The sequence below is a fragment of the Berghia stephanieae genome, chromosome 13 (assembly GCF_034508935.2).
Source record: "Berghia stephanieae isolate SIO BIC M18660-M18661 chromosome 13, UCSD_Bste_1.3, whole genome shotgun sequence".
In the NCBI taxonomy this organism is placed as follows: Eukaryota; Metazoa; Mollusca; class Gastropoda; order Nudibranchia; family Aeolidiidae; genus Berghia; species Berghia stephanieae.
The window spans coordinates 27,426,928-27,440,825 of NC_088372.1; the positions used below are offsets into that span (position 1 = coordinate 27,426,928).

The 13,898-nt window shown below is 35.6% G+C and overlaps 1 protein-coding gene across 7 annotated transcripts in view; it reads left to right on the forward strand.

Annotated features, from left to right (window-relative positions):
• LOC144958678 (innexin unc-9-like) overlaps window positions 1-13,898 on the forward strand; it is an 867,612-nt gene that overhangs the window by 632,432 nt on the left and 221,282 nt on the right. The window contains exon 1 of one of the 7 annotated variants that reach the window (XM_078890808.1): window positions 9,753-10,331. The exons of the other annotated variants lie outside the window; for them this stretch is intronic. The gene's annotated coding sequence lies outside the window, so the exon portion shown is untranslated. Of the gene's footprint in view, window positions 1-9,752; window positions 10,332-13,898 lie in introns of those variants that run through there. 7 annotated transcript variants of the gene reach the window in all.

Sequence of the window (13,898 nt, forward strand, 5' to 3'; positions counted from 1 at the left end):
ATAGTTCGAAGATGATGTCACTCAGGCCTTTGTTATTGTTTTTGCCATCCGCGTTTGTGAGTTGTTCTCACTAAACAGTATTAACCTGACTATAAACGTTCATGGTTACACAGAGTTTGTTTGTTGGTCCGTTATACTTCCGGATGGCAATGTTGTGAACTCCTTGGCCAAGCGCATTTTATCTATAGATAGTATGCATATGACGTCACTCAGGCCTTTGTTATTGTTTTTGCCATCCGCGTTTGTGAGTTGTTCTCACTAAACAGTATTAACCTGACTATAAACGTTCATGGTTACACAGAGTTTGTGTGTTGGTCCGTTATACTTCCGGATGGCAATGTTGTGAACTCCTTGGCCAAGCGCATTTTATCTATAGATAGTATGCAGATGACGTCACTCAGGCCTTTGTTATTGTTTTTGCCATCCGCGTTTGTGAGTTGTTCTCACTAAACAGTATTAACCTGACTATAAACGTTCATGGTTACACAGAGTTTGTGTGTTGGTCCGTTATACTTCCGGATGGCAATGTTGTGAACTCCTTGGCCAAGCGCATTCTATCTATAGATAGTATGCAGATGACGTCACTCAGGCCTTTGTTATTGTTTTTGCCATCCGCGTTTGTGAGTTGTTCTCACTAAACTGTATTAACCAGACTATAAAAGTTCATGGTTACACAGAGTTTGTGTGTTGGTCCGTTATACTTCCGGATGGCAATGTTGTGAACTCCTTGGCCAAGCGCATTCTATCTATACTACTAATGTTTTGATGGATCTTTCCAGGACACTAAACTCATCACCACAATCGTGCACCGTCGCAAACCCGCCGGAAGCTTCGTCATAACGCACCGTTATAGATAGTATGCGCTTGGCTAAACAGCTCATAACATTGCCATCCGGAAGTATAACGGACCAACACACAAAACTGTGTGTATCCATGAACGTTTATAGTCAGGTTAATACAGTTCAGTGAGCATTACTCATAAACGCGAATGGCAAAAAACAATAACAAAGACCTTAGTGACGTCATCTTCGAACTATCTATAGATGCTCTGTTTTGGGGAAAATCCTGAAAATGGCTGATAGGGAGAGAATTAAAATGACTCTCATCTTATCAAAATAAAATGGCTCAGAGGCAATGGTCTTTTCTTCGTACCCGAAAGTTACGAGTTCGATCACCCGCCGCTGCCGCTGTGTGGCCTTGAACAAATCACCTCGCCTTAGTTCAATTTGCGGCGCTGCACTGCGGCTGACACTGGGTCTTCCCTTAGATTAGATCCTAGAGAAAAAAATACCCCTATGGGATGAATATATGGAATTTTATTTTATTATTTATCTATTAAAAAAAAAATTTCTAGATTTTAGAAATTTCTGGAAAGATTAAGGGTTATTTTAATCGATCGGTAGGACGAGTTTTCTGGCCAAAATGTTGTATACCTGTTTTTCAGAGTACCGTACGACAGAATTGAATAGGTCTAATGTCTAATGGAATCAATCGCTAATTAATTACATTTCATTTACTGATCCTCTCTCCGGTTCGCAATCTTGTTGTTTTCATGTCTAAATGGGGCTTGAGGGCCCTAAGGAACTGGTTTTTATGGGCTGATTTAAGAAGTAGGATTAGGACAATACAGCAAATCAAAGTCAATGCTCATGGAATAGAAGAAGAGAAAAAGAGAAAAGGGGCTGGGGGATATGGGGGAAGTCTGTTTTGGCTTTGTGTATTTAGTTTGAAGTTCTTTTCTCCATTTCTTTTTCTTTTCTTGTTTTTTTCTATTCTGACTTTCCTCAACAAGAATACCTTTAATAAGCTGTGTATTGTTAAGGGCTACGGTTTGGTCACAATTACTCTCTCTCTCTCTCTCTCTCTCTCTCTCTCTCTCTCTCTATCTATCTATCTATCTATCTCTATCTCTCGATATATATATATATATATATATATATATATATATATATATATATATATATATATATATATATATATATAAGGGGCAAGGCGTATGGGTTCTATCTTTTTTTCTTTTTTTTTTTATATATCAACAATAACAAAATAAAAACTTATTTGAGAGACAGTCATTCCTTCATTTGGACGATAAAATTATCTCATCTATTTAGTTGTTAAAATGAAGATAGGGGATAGAGAGTGGGGGAGAGGGGAGAAAATAGAGAAGAAGAAAAAAATTAAGAAAGAAATAAAGAAAGTATCTATATGGGTGAGTAAATGAATTATACCACTCTGTTTAATGAAAGAGGGACATTGACTTGGTAAAGAGGAAATCCTATGAATGGGGTAAGTTTAGTGAGATTTGTCGGGAGAAGGGGGTGGGGGATGGTAGGGGGGGGGGGGGGGGGGAAGAGGAAAGGCAACAGGAATACCCCAGAGGTAAAGTCAGTGACTTGTACCATATTAGTGAATACCATCGAAATGAGAGGAGAATAGACCCTTTTACTTAATCATATCAGAAATATTATTTGATCTGTGAATGAATGGGCGGTAGCTACTATGTAGTGACTGTGGCTAGACTGTAGAACGATAAGACATGATGGATGTCTTGTAACATACATAGTCAAGCGGTTTTGAGGTCGGGCAGTATTCTGATGGGTAAGAATGATTATATAAATCTGATCTTGTGGTCGTGTCATAGGAAAAGCTAGATTTTGTTATTCAGGGGTAGCGTGACTCAGCGGCACGGTTTTTGTTTCGTACCCAAAAGGTACCGAGTTCGATCACAGGCCACTGCGCTGTGTGGCCTTGAGCAAGTCACCTCGCCCTAGATCAATTTGCAGCGCTGCACTGCGGCTGACGCCTGGGTTATTCCAGTCTTCCATTGGAATAGACCCCAGAGATAAATTTCCCCTATGGGATGAATGAAGGGAATTTTACTGTACTCGACTGAGGTCTGATGATTTACTCAGTCAACTTGGCAATGAAGGGATTTTTGTAAGAGTTTTTTTTTTTTTTAAAAAGGGGGTCACGATAGCTATTTTGGTAGAGCACTCACTTCACAATCATAGGGGCCGAGATCTATCCCGCCCGGGTTCAGTCGAATATTTTTTTCTGAACCCCACCCCCGCCCCCTTCCTGTCCACCTAACAGTGATTGGGTAGCTGCGTCTGTTAGATCTGGCAGTAAGTGGCCGAGTGGTTAAGGCATAACACTGTGACCCGGAATGTCCCGGGTTCGAGCCACGAGCTTCAGGCACGTTAGTTTTATTTTTTACTTTTCTTGGACAAGATTATTTACCCCACAATTTTCTCACTTTTGGACAACATGAGTGATTCCTGTTGACATGAGACATATTGTTTGATGGATTACCTATATTCCTTCATGGAATTCTAAGGCGACAGTATTTAATGATCCCGTTGCGAAAGGCGTTTTTCTTTGTCTTTTAATGATCCCAATGCCTTTATCCTGCCATTCTAAAATAGAAAAAAAAAAAAAAAACGTATTTAAAATTTTGGCCAGAAAGCTCGTCCTTCAAATATCGATAGATTAAAGTGACAATTAAAAAAACCCTCTCAAACCTGAGAGTTTATTTAATTTTTAGACTTCAGAATGTTTGCCAAGGTGAAGGTCATTTGGGTCGATCGATATTTGAAAAACAAATTTTCTGGCCAAAATTTTAAAATACGAATCAATTTTGTTTTGTTTGTTTTTTTTTTTTGTTTTTTTTTTGGTTGGTTTTCTTTTTAGTTTTTGGAAGTATAAGGATTGACAAAAATAAGACATAATTTGACACATCCCATAGACAAACCTTGACATTTTGATTCCCTGTCAAATAATTCCAGTTATTGTGTAATTGTTTTTGGATCCAAATGTGTATCATTAACCACATAGGATGTCATTGTATCAAGCAGGTAACTATATGGTTTGGGATAATGTATAATACTATGATTCTATCGTTTGGTAATCGGGGTAGATATTGCTTTAACAACAACAGACACCTGATTTAAGACGAGGTGCGAATTTTGGGCTATTGCTATTGGCGGTTTTTTTTTTTTTCTTTTAAACTCTCGCATGTACGACACACACACACACACACACACACACACACACTCTCTCTCTCTCTCTCTCTCTCTCTCTCTCTCCCCTCTCTCCCTCTCTCTCACTTTCTCACTCTCTCTCTCACTCTCTCACTCTCTCTCTCTCACTCTCTCACTCTCTTTCTCTCTCCCCCTCTCTCCCTCTCTCTCACTCTCTCACTCTCTCTCTCTTCTCTCACTCTCTCTCTCTCTCTCTCTCTATATATATATATATATATATATATATATTTATATATATATATATATATTTATATATATATATATATATCTAGTCCAAAGACTCAACTATGCAACGCTCAGAGCGAGTCTCGAGCCCAGGACCTTCCGATCTGAAGGTGAGATGGATACACACTAGACAACATAGTCGCAATGTATAAACATATTATTATCCCCTATCCAAGTTTTATTTTCTTGAATATAGATCGAATGAAGTTGACGTCACTCGGCTGTTTGTTATTGTTTTCTGCCATCCGCGTTTATGAGCAATTCTCACTTAACTGCATTATCCAGACTATAAAAGTTCATGGTTACACCTAGTTTTCTGTATTGGTCCGTTATACTTCTGGATGGAAGTGTTGTGAGCTTCTTAGCCAAGCGCATGCTATCTATAAATTCATTGTTTAACATCTACAATATCATCCTGATAAAATACCGGTTTACTACGATGGGTCACAAATAATGTGTTCTTTGGAACCAATCGTCACAATTGTTTGTTCTTTTAATACCAGTAGATACATTTTTTAAAAAGAGCTTTTATATAGCGCAATATCCACTAAACGTGCTCAAAGCGCTTTACAAGGGATCCCTGTCCAACAGCAACATTTAACATGTGGGACAAGACATGACATGACGCCTGTAAGGCGAAATTATAATTTTTTTTCGGACAGAAACAACGCTGTTAACGGCCAGGTGCTCATTTTACACCTGAGTACGGTGAGAGAATGTGAGTAAATAGCCTTTTCCAAGGACTCAACTATGCGCCGAGCGAGGCTCGAACCCAGGACCTTCCGATCCGAAAGTGAGTGTCATACCACTAGACCACATAACCGTACATAAAATCAAAGGAAACTCTCAGCAGTGATATTGATTTTGTCTCGATCATTTATTAGATCGCTTTACAGGCGGAATTCAATTCTACTCTTATAGATTTAAAAAAATAAAAGATAGGACGGATAAGTCGTCACATCACACCTTCTTTTCTTCCGGTTCATAAGTAATTGAAAGTATGTGCGGCTTTGTGGTCTAGTGGTATGACACTCGCTTTCGGATCGGAAGGTCCTGGGTTCGAGCCTCGCGCTCGGCGCATAGTTGAGTCCTTGGAAAAGGCTCTTTAATCACATTCTCTCACCGTACCCAGGTGTAAAATGAGTACCTTGCCGTTGACAGCGTTGTCTCTGTGAGAGAAAAAATTGTAATATCGCCTAACAGGCGTCATGTTTCGTTCTTCATGTTACGTGTTGCTGTTGGTCAGGTCAGAGACCCCTGTATTGCGCTTTGAGCACATTTAGTGGATATTGTCCTATATAAAAGCTCTTTTTTTTCTATTATTAGGTGAATATGTTTCTCACAGATTATGTCCCTTTGTTCTGTCCAACATAGGGAATAAATTCTATTTAGAAGACAAAAGTTATTCATGAAAACCCTATTTTTGGGGAGCTGGGTGGTTTCATTCTACGAGTGAGGAGCAAAGCTCAGAAAATCAAATAATTCATTAAGAGAAGCCACAACTCTGAGATACGAGGCCTTGTGTGGAAAGGTGATTGTAAGGATTCGTTGCCCTTCATTCGAGGGGCTTAATTTGGTAGATAATAATGATGATGATAATAATAATAATAATAATAATAATAATGATCATGATGATGATATAATAATAATAATAATAATAATAATAATAATAATAATAATAATAATAATAATAATAATAATAATAATATATAATAGTAATAATAATAATAATAATAATAATAATAATAATAATAAAAATAAAAATAAAAATAATAATAATAATAATAATTTTAAAAAAATAAAAATAATAACAATAATAATAATAATAATAATAATAATAATAATAATAATAATAATAATAATAATAATAATAATAATAATACATTCACTCAATAGCGTTAAACGGATAATAATATTATACGATAGTAATAATTACTTGCATTTTTTTTTCTTGCGATCTGACTAGAATGTCTACCCCGCGGTAGAAAGGTTATCATATAATACCAACAACAACAAAAAAAAGTACTTCTCGTCCATTAATTGTTGCAATGACACTGTTACCGGAATCTCTCCATCATTCCGAAAGAGATGGATGAAATTCCTGCCACCATTTTGACCTCGAACAAATCTTTTCTCAAACCTGACTCGCTGGAATTTGATTTTTATTTCGGTCTAGTTACGTTTTTTTTAACATAATAAAATCCAAAATAGATTGTTCGTGAGATTATTTTTAAAAGTTATTATTTATTTTATATCTATGTAGGTTCATGAGATCCATTGGTCCTGAGGGTATATCCTGGTTTCTGTTACTTTCAATGGGCAGTACAAATTACGTGTTACCTTATTATGTATCAGACTAAATTTATATTTAAAGTACTTGTCACCAACAATAAGATTATTGTTATTATAATTATTGTTATTATTATTATTATTATTATTATTATTATTATTATTATTATTATTATTATTATTATTATTGTTATTATTATTGTTATGATTATTATTATTGTTATTATTATTATTATTATTATTATTATTATTATTATTATTATTATTATTATTATTATTATTATTATCTTCATCATCATCATCATCATCATCATCATCATCTTCATCATCAGCATCACCATTATCATTATTACCATTATTGTAATCCTCATCCTTTATGTCCATTTCCAAATAAAACACTACTTGTTAAGATTGGTTGTAATTTATCATTCCATCACAACTTGAATGGAAACAAACAATCTTGTTTGGATTTAATGATGACCTTTGACCCTTTAAACATTGACATTTGATATCATGATAATATAAGATAAGCCGACTGTGATTCTTTCTGATATATCGACCTGTTGAACGGTTCGTCCAAGGTCTAATTGTTTCTCCCATGCCATTTTGATCGTGTTGTCAGAAGATATTATTGTTGTTGTTTTTCTACAACCGCAATCACGTCATTGTAATTGATATATATATATATATATATATATATATAATATATATATATATATATATATACTCTCACACACACACACATATATATATATATATATATATATATATATATATATATATATATCATCATCATCATCATCAGAGCGGTATTGTACAGATAATTTGAATGCTAAAACCATTGAATGAATAGGATAAAAGAAATGGTCATATTAAGTTGTTTTGTTTTTTTTTTTAATTGTGGACTATAGGTAGAATAAGATCCTGATACTCTTGCTTCATAGAAGTTTGGTTTTGTTATCTCTGATTACAAGACATTTTTCAGAAATATATATATGATTCTTTTATTATTTTTAAATAGATTTTTAAAATTGAAATTTAATGCTGGATAATCCGACATCACAAATTATTAGTGTAAACTTGATATCATTTCGCCTTACTATTTTTATGAACATGGTATTTGTCCAATATTCAAATATTCCCTCCGGGCTTTCCCAAATATCTAAGTTTTCGAGTTCTGAATGGTAAAAGGGCTTTCTGTATTTGAGTCGTGATGTTCTGGTAGCTTCATTTGTGATGGTTTTTAACCCTCTCCTTACCGATCATTTTCAGTATTTTCCCAAAATGACAGGCTTACTCAGCAGAATAATTGGGTTTTTTTAAACTAAAAAAACTCTACAAAACAACATTATGTTCTTATTAATTAAACAAAGCTCATTCTTCAAAATTTGTGATGTACGAAATAAATCTGAATAAGAAAAAATGTATATTGTATCGTAACAAATGTGACGATTTTGCTGTTGGTGGTAAGGAGAGGGTTAAAGGGGTAATTAGGGTGAGGTCTTTCAGTTTTTGGACTAATTATTGGGTTGCTTCTTCTCGCCTAAAAGGGAGGTGGGGTAATCAAAAATTCAACAGAACGTATGACAAGCTCCAGGAATGGCAATCAAAAACAATGGGTCGCATCAAACCGACTACTGACAGGCCACGGCAGGACTGTTGCAAACATACAACGTTGGGGTTGTTTTATTATTTTGCTTAATCGTTGACTTTATGACAACAAGACTGAATATCTATTTTATTTTATTTCTCCCATCTTTCTTTAAAAAGTGTCCTGATACAGAAAAAAATAAATAGGTACAATGTATAAGACAAGCTGCTGTTGACCAGTTATTGTTCATTTTTTGTTCCTGAGTATTGAAAGAAAACATGAATGAAGAGTGTATAAGACAAGCTGCTGTTGACCAGTTATTGTTCATTTTTGTTCCTGAGTATTGAAAGAAAACATGAATGAAGAATGTATAAGACAAGCTGCTGTTGACCAGTTATTGTTCATTTTTGTTCCTGAGTATTGAAAGAAAACATGAATGAAGAGTGTATAAGACAAGCTGCTGTTGACCAGTTATTGTTCATTTTTGTTCCTGAGTATTGAAAGAAAACATGAATGAAGAGTGTATAAGACAAGCTGCTGTTGACCAGTTATTGTTCATTTTTTGTTCCTGAGTATTGAAAGAAAACATGAATGAAGAGCCTCGACCTTATGCAGCCCAAAGCAGGTCTCGAACCCATTGTCCTGCAGATTTGAAGCCCAGTCTCATACAATGGGACCACAAAACAAATAGCTCACCAATAAGGCGCTTTAGTTATCAATATTCAATCTTAAGAAGGTGATGAATGTAAGTGTTAAGAAGGAGGGCTGGCTGAAGTGGGGCGTGGTGGGGGAGGGGGGGGGGGATGATGGGCATCTAACACCAATCTCACCATTAGTTTTTAGGTGTCTTCTCAATGCGATCATCGACAAAAAGCTTAAATCTCACAACACCACCCGATTGATTTGCCATAGAGGTAAGGAGAAACTAAGAGGAGTACGCTTATTTGTAAACATGGAATGATCGTAGGATGAGGATGGGGAGGATGGGGAGGCGCTGATAAGGAAGTAAGGAATGATCCTAAGACATTGCATTACAGAGCAGAGAAAATGAGAGAGAAAGAGAAAGAGAGAGAGAAAGGGAGAAAACGAGAGAGAGAGAGAGAGAGAGAGAGAGAGAGAGAGGGGGGGAGAGGGAGAACGAAAAAAAAAAAAGAGAGAGAGAGAGAGAGAGAGAGAGAGAGAGAGAGAGAAAGGATAAGAAAATGGGGGAGGAGAGCTTAAATTAAGAAATAAGATATCATATGATGCATAAATAGACAGTTTTCAAGAACGACACACCCACAATAATTATCTTTATTCTCAAAATCTCGTCTCAAAAAACTGATCAAGTTGTTTACCTCTTTCCATTACATCTCTTCGTATCTTGATAATCCAAGCTAAAATAACCCCACCCAGAGACCGCCCGCCGCCCGCTCCTTTCCCTCCCTCCCTCCCTTCTCTTTATTTCTCTCTCTACCATTCCTCCCCCCCCCCCCACACACACACACACATACTCCCTCCCTCCCTCCCTCCCTCCCGCCCGTGAGTTGGTTCTGTCGATGAGCTGTGATGGCGTCGAATTTGATGATATTCCCGATCTTGATATTCCAGACATAGGATGCTAACGTGAATGAATTTCTACACAACGAGGACGGTCGTAATAAACTTTGGCATTGACGACTTGATTGGATAACGTTGGTTTTGATTGAGTTGATTCCAGATAGCATTGTTATTGTTGTTGTTATTATTATTATTATTATTCCTGTACGTCTACTTCTTCTTCTTAGTGAGTGGTGATGACGATCACAATAATAATTAAGCACTTGTAATCTTTGTGTTTATTTTTGGAGTTGGACGTCTATTCTTAAGGCCTATATCGTATGAACACTGACTGGAAGGATTATTGTAGAATATATATTATTTCGAAACTGATCCGAAGTGCAGTGAAATAGTTAAATTTCATCGCGATAATGTGTGGTTTTAGTGGGGTTTGTTTTCATTTTCTTCAAAAGGATTTAGTTACGAAATTATGTGTAAGAATCTAAAATCTATCTATCTAGATATAACCCACTGCAAACTGGTTAATCGATTTTATGAAATTTTGTGATTCACAAAAATAATCGTTTGTTTTATTCTTCAAAAAAAATTATATTCTTACGATATTATTAAGGAGGGATATGTCAGCGGTGTCATTTTCGGTGATTCTGGTGAGAATTTGTTCCTGAGAATAATTTTATGATGATAATGTATATATTTGATTATATTTCACCATTATGTGTCCGTGCATCTTATTGCATTTGACAAAAATGGAAATAAGAAAAAAACTCTTATTCCATTATAAATATGTAAGATATTGATAATCTATTCCATGTGAAATTCGATTTATCGATTATATCGTTAATATCGATAGCTATTGATAAGGCTGGGTTTTATGTAGGTCAAACAATCACTACTTTTCATTTTTAAAGAAAAATAATAATAAATAAATTAGAATTGAAAATGTTTTTGTGTTAAACAAGAATGAACGGTCGCCCTTTTATATCGATTGAAGAATATTCTATTGTATTTTTTTTTCATTCTTGTTAAAGACAAAGGTGACCCATCGTCTGAAAACGGTATTATGCCGAGATGGTTTATGTGCTAAAAACTGAATTTCTCGACAAAAGATGAGGATTTGGGAAAGGTTTTGTGTTTCAATGAAGAGTTAATAATATTGATTCTTACAGTAAACCCCCTCCCCCTCTCCCCCCCCCCCACCCACCCAACCCCCCCCCTCTCAGTAAATTTAATCCAAAAAAGAAAACAAAAAAAAAAAACACAACAAAACAACCACGAACAAACAAAAACAACAACTAAATGTTGACATTTGTACCTAAAAATCTATGTTCATGCATATTACAGACCTGCCTACCTGAAAATCTTGTAAAAATCGTAATCTTTTGGGAGATAAAGACTGTACCTAGTTACTATAGTTAACTTTGAAAATCAACAAGCTAGCTTCACATTTAGCTTGACACTTAAAAATCCTAAACATTATGTGGTCTGACATCATTAAAAAAATATTAATGGCTTAGAGAAACTCATGAAGTTTTAAAATTGGAGCCAAAATTTCGTAGTTCCACGATTTTTTTGGTAATCGTTGGCATGTCTGGTATCATAATTCCTAAATCATTTTCGACTTTTATCGGATCTTATTGTGTGTAGATTATGTATGTTATAAACGTCTCAAACGTTGCAGGTCTGATAATCCAAATAGTTATGGCCTCATTGCTATAATGGAAATACTCTCGAACAAACTGCTAAATATTCTTCATAACAATAACAATAATGTTTTCATCATCATCATCATTGCCTATTTTTTGCCACAGACAAACAGTTTCCACCCTTCTCTACCCTGAGCTTACTTACTTACTTACTTACTTACTTACTTACTTACTTACTTATCCGAACCAGCGACCACCTGAGCTCTAGCCCTTCTGTCTCGTGCCATGACGTAGAAGTTAGACGTCTTTTGTAGTTGTTCCAGGTGACTATAAAGTGTGTTACTGATGCTTGGAGTTGGTGGGAGTAATGGGCATCTGAGGTCAATCCTGAGCTAATTTTTTTTTATTTCGTTCCATGTCTTATTACTTCTCTGTATATCAGCTTCTTTAACTCTTCTCCATGTCTGTTGACCTTCATAAATTCTGTCATTGCAGAAACTCTTCGGTCGCCCAAGCTTAAAAAATGAATTGTCCGCCTGTGTTTCTGTAACAATTTAAATTTTACGGAAGAGGTGTTTACCCTTCGACAGCCCCAACCTGGAAGATTAGGTGTATCAAAAAAGGGGGAGTCACACACCATCAGTGGCCTTTTAGACCCGCTGGCTTGGCGTTGGGCTATTCTTGCAGCCTCTAAGTTGAGGGGACCCTGGACACCATACGGGAGAATACTGTTTCAAAAAGTCTATAATTGCGTTCGGTTATCAGACCTGCTAATAAGCATACATAGCTTTTTACTTACTATTCCACCCCTCCCCATAAATAGTAACTCGTAATGCTATCAAGTTTTCTATAAAGATCTGAACAAATGTATAAGAAAGGTGCCAGACAAAACAAGAAAGAAAAATAGAATTTAAAAAAAAAACATCCCAAAAAATCAGTCTACCTCAAGTTTACAATAATAATTTGTGACTTCATATTATCAAGTGTTAAATTTCCCTTAAAATTTCGATCCTCAAAAAAAATTTTTTTTTAATCATTTAAATGTTTTTTGAACATGTCTTTTATTCAAAGATGACGAAATAGGAATCAATTGAGGGGTAGAATAAAAGATGTTTTTTACTCTTGCGTTATGGAATTCGAACTTTATTTCCGAACGTTTGCTCTCAAGCTCTGCTCTCTCACTTCCGGATGACCAAAGAACGAGAATGTGAGAATCGTGGGACTTCACGTTTTGGCATCAGCTTCTAATGGTGTCACACTAATATGTTATGATGGTCTATCTATAATACAGGCCGCAAAATCAACGCCGCAATCGTGTACGGTCGCGAACTCGCCCGGAATCTTCATCACAACGCACCGTTCAGCTCGGTGCTGCTCTGTGGTATCTGGCTTTTGACCATATTGTACAGGTAGCAAGTCCCCTCTGGTGTAGTGAGGTTTACCATCTACCACCGTTACCATTTTGGCATCTGTTTCTTCCCGTTATAATACCATTTTGAGGCGATGGTTCTCAGACAATTTGGTCTTGATCGACGTTCACATATTTTCAGGTCTGATATCCGAGCACAATTAATTATGGGCTTGATGATTTAACATTGTTATAATGGGCCGTATTTCAGCTTTGTTTCGAGAGTAGTTCCATTACAACTACAACAAGCCCATAACAAATTGGGTTGCCAGCCAGACCTGGGAATAAGTAGACATTGGTCTGGGTTGACGAGACGTATGTTGACTTGAATCTCTTTGACATTGCATGCTCTGTCTGTCGTCTGCCTAGCTCCCTACATCACCTTATCTAATCGTCCGTGATGATGATTACAGATTCGGAAAGTGAAATATTCGAATTATGATTGTCTGGGATTTCATCTCTTTTATTACTCTGTCTTCTAAACGTTATTTTTATTTATTTATTTATATCTTTATTGATTGATTGATTTATTGATTTATTTGTTTATTTATTTATTTATGTAGTTATCTATTTTTATTTACTAATATATTCATATCATTATTTGTTTTATTCTTATTTATGGTGGTGGGGTCGTCGGGTGGTGTGTGTGTGTGTGTGTGTGTGTGTGTGTGTGTGTGTGTGTGTGTGTGTACGTGCGTGTTTGTTTGTTTATTTTTCGTCTTTTTAAACTTTTGTAAAATTCTTCCTTGAGTTTTCAGTTTTTCCTTGTTTTTTGTTTTTGTTTTTGTTTGTTTTTCTTCTTTCTTGCGCTTAACTGTTTAACTCTTTACAGTATGCGTGGACACGACCTACTGTAGCCATGTCTGTCAACCCACTCCTCCGATGTGAGTTCAGTCATGGAAAGTTAATGCGAGATGAATGTCGGTAATCTTGGCATTTTTTATTTATTTTTGTATTTTACAAAAGCTGCCATTTGCCCTCCTAGTATTATATATATATATATATATAATATATATATATATATATATATATATATATATATAATATATCCATGTAGATAGTATGCGCTTGACTACGAAGCTCACAACATTGCCATCCGGAAATATAACAAACCAACACACAACATAACTATGTGTAATATTAAACTTTTATAGTCTGGATAA